General features: G+C 36.7%; 1 protein-coding gene across 1 annotated transcript in view; it reads left to right on the forward strand.

The window, feature by feature from the left end:
- Window positions 1–3,550, forward strand: part of LOC103801897 (serine/threonine-protein kinase Nek7) — a gene marked incomplete at its 3' end in the record, with an annotated part of 30,621 nt that overhangs the window by 15,230 nt on the left and 11,841 nt on the right. The gene's annotated exons all lie outside the window — the stretch shown is intronic.

The raw sequence follows: 3,550 nt of genomic DNA on the forward strand, positions 1-3,550 counted from the left end.
TACTCTGTCCTTTTGGGGTACTTTCTTGTGTGCACAGAAGCATTATTGCTGTCATCACAGCATAACTCTGGGCACAAACAATGCCAGTCAATTAGCATTCTCTCAGCAACAGCCCAGCCCAGAACACAGTTCTGCTGGTTTGCTTAGGACCTACATGAATAGAGAATGTTAATTTCTTCATTAATGACTTTCATACTGAATTTTTTTTTTGAGCTTTTTGAAGACTATTCTCTTCTAAATCGATAATTGCAAGGTAGGACAGTAGAAATTTAGTTCTAAGCAGGTTGACAGCGTCTGTTAATATTTATAGCCAAATGTGATATTTTTCTTCATCTCATGAATTATTAATTCTGTGGGCTTACATTTCATAAAACATAAAGGAAGGTTTGTCTTTTCTTTTGAATGTTCAGTTTTGACACAACAGTTATTAATATGAGTTCTCCGTGACAGATTGCCTTATGGCATGTCTGGTCTTATGACCCATTGAAGGTTTTTCTTTTTCCCTTGCTTTTTTTATTTTTTATTATTATTTAATTTTAAATCCAATGTGTGGCTTTTCCAGTGCAGTTGGCCTCATTACACCTTGTCCAAGTCGGTGGGTATTTCTTACAGGCTCGATCTTGGAAGCACTTTGTGATTGTCCTCTTAACACAGGGATCATGTTTAATGTAGCAAACTTAGATTGCTGTTTGATGTTAATGACAGCCTATCAGGCTATTATTAAATATGTATGAGGTGTCACAATACACTCTGTCTTCATGCTGCTGGTGGAGGAAATGATTTGGTAGATTACTTTGACGATACGAGTGTAAATGTGGGACACACCAGTTACATAGCATCTTCTTAAAGAAGTATTTTTAAAATTGCCTGAAAAATAAATGATATGTAATGGTATGGAAACTTCCTAGCAGAATGGCTGCCTGTCACACTACAAAGGTAAATAACTATGTTGTGTTATTAAGACAAAGAAATCGTGTTTTGGTTTCCAGTGCTCTTGCTAGAATGCTCTTCTAAGTTTGTTGGAAAATGTTGAGACACCCCCAGAAGAGTGTTTTGATACCAGGCTTGTTGTGTGATTTGTAGAAGGGATCAAGCATGTTTTTGAAATTGTAAATGACCACAGCTTGAATGACACTGAAACCAATGTTAATGTGAGGGAAAACTACTTAACTAGTTTACTTGGGTATTTGTTATGACATTATTGGCACATCAGAGAATACTTACAAGGCTGCTGTGCCTCACAGTGCACCTTAATGAATTCTTTAGTTCTTGCCTTAATGAACCACATCCTTGCTGCCCAGCTTTTATATCATCCCTCTTGTTACCTGTGAATAATACTTTCTTTGTCCCCATTGAGTAGACAACTGAGGAAAATCACTGGGTGCATTCATATGTATTCTAATAGAATTCATACAATCTGCTGTATGTCCAAAAAAAAAGGCAGCTGTGCATTGGTATTTACATATCACATAATGAAATCAGAGGTATCTCATGTGTTCTCTCTGCCTCTTTGTGTGTTTATATATGTACATACACAGATTTAATCCACTTTACCTTAATTATTTTTTTAATTACCTCTGTCACAGGAAGATGTTTCAATATAGCCTCTATTCTCAAGAGTAGGAGGATCCAAAATTGAGCATTGCTTACCATACAGCTGTTAATGGTCTGTTAGAATTCTTGGATGTGGCATGTCAGTAAAATTGAGAGGCAAAACAGTGAGGGGGAAATATTTGCATTTGATTTGCAGTTGGTTTTGCACTAGAATATATACTTGAGCACTGTGTAATTCCCATGAGAGGATGGTGAAAGAAAGAAAAAATTCTTGATTTTTTTTCTAGCTGTGAATTAGGTTGCTGGATATACTATGACATCAAAGATGTAGTTATTAACTACTGTGCTAGTTGTCAGTTACTCATGGTCTGTTGTGTGTCACTGTCCATGGTCTCTGCTGTGGAACCTGTGATAGTATGTGGCTTTCAAGGTTCAGGGTAGTTCATGAGAACTGTTGTTACCTCATAATTGCACCTCCTTCTGCAACACAATAATATGTTGTAAAGCAGGTTTGGGGCTTGATCCCTTTTCTTATTACTTGTGATTCTCCACCACAGACAGTGACAAGGTGAAAATCTTCTCTGGATTTTTTTTTTTCCCCCCAAGTGATAGTTGATATATTGGATAAAGAAAATACCACAAATAAAGAAGGATCTCTGAATTAATCAAGAAAATATGTTAGAATGATTCAGTAAAAAGAACTACTTAGTAAAATCTATCCCGAAGATGTTGAAACAAGAGAATTTGAATTATCTTGCAGAATAATTAGCATATGATTTCAGATTAAATATTAAGTTACTAGGTTTATAAGAAGGGATGTTATCAAGACACTGACATGTTGTGATGTTGTGGTTTTGTTTTTTAAAATCAGCAATAAGCTTCCAGGTCTATTTCCTTTCTGCAGATATTTTTAGTTTTTTAGGTTTCTTTGGCAAATAAGCACACACAAAAAAATGCAAACTTTAAACTGAATATGTCATACAGATCTCAAAGTTGATCATGTTTTGGAAACAAACGTGAAAGCTTTCATCTAAGGAGTTGAAAATACGTTTGCAGCTTAAGATAGATGGAAGATAGTTTGAATTCTACAAAATGTCACCTAGGCACTTCACCTACTCTTCCAAGGTTTGTTATTTTTCAACTTTAAATAAAAAAAAAAAACATACTGTAAAATAAGACAAAGATTTTAAAACTTCATCAGTACAAAGTCCATATTGATGGGCTGTTTCTGTAGTTCAGATTAGAGAATTCTGTGTCCTGAAACTGGTTTTTTATGTGACAGTCAAAATACAGGGATAGTCACTTCTTTCCAAGCAAATGATACATATCTAAATTGCTCTTTGCAGTAGCTGGAGTTCTGTGTAAACTTGTTTGAAATCTCATTGATTATGATTCTGATGTTTCACTTGTGGTGGATATTTTGGGCTTCACTGTATGAAACTGCATTGGGCAATTTGAGTTCTCCACGTGGTCTAGAATGCAGACTCTCCTTCCCTGAAGTGTTGGGTGGTGTCTGTGAGTCTTGGCAGCACTGATGGAGGGTTGGTCACTTCATTCTGAACAAGTGCAGGTCAAACTTCTGCAGGAGTTGCTTTTGTGTGCTTAGCAGTGTGTCTTGCCCCACTATTCTTGTGGTATGGCAGAATTTTGAGGGGACATGTACTGCTGCAGAAGCTAATTACCTTTTCTGCAGAACAGCTGCCTTGGATTGCTGTGTGGCTTGTAGCCCATTATTGCACGTTCTCACTGCAGTGAAGGTGGTTGTGTTGCTTAGAATGGGAATTATCACTTGATTTTTTTCAAACAATTTTCTGGTGGGTTGCTGCCCTGGGAATGTGCTAGAAGTAGTGATGGTTTTGCAGACAGGGGGTTTTCTGATGAGTATTGGTAGCACGTGGTAGCTGTAGTTTGACTCTTCAAGTGCACTAGCAGTAATTTCTTTTGCTGTGATACTTGAAAGATTTTTGGGAGTATGAAGTAAGGAAAGCATCTGTGT

Source organism: Acanthisitta chloris, unplaced genomic scaffold (assembly GCF_000695815.1).
Source record: "Acanthisitta chloris isolate BGI_N310 unplaced genomic scaffold, ASM69581v1 scaffold34050, whole genome shotgun sequence".
In the NCBI taxonomy this organism is placed as follows: domain Eukaryota; kingdom Metazoa; phylum Chordata; class Aves; order Passeriformes; family Acanthisittidae; genus Acanthisitta; species Acanthisitta chloris.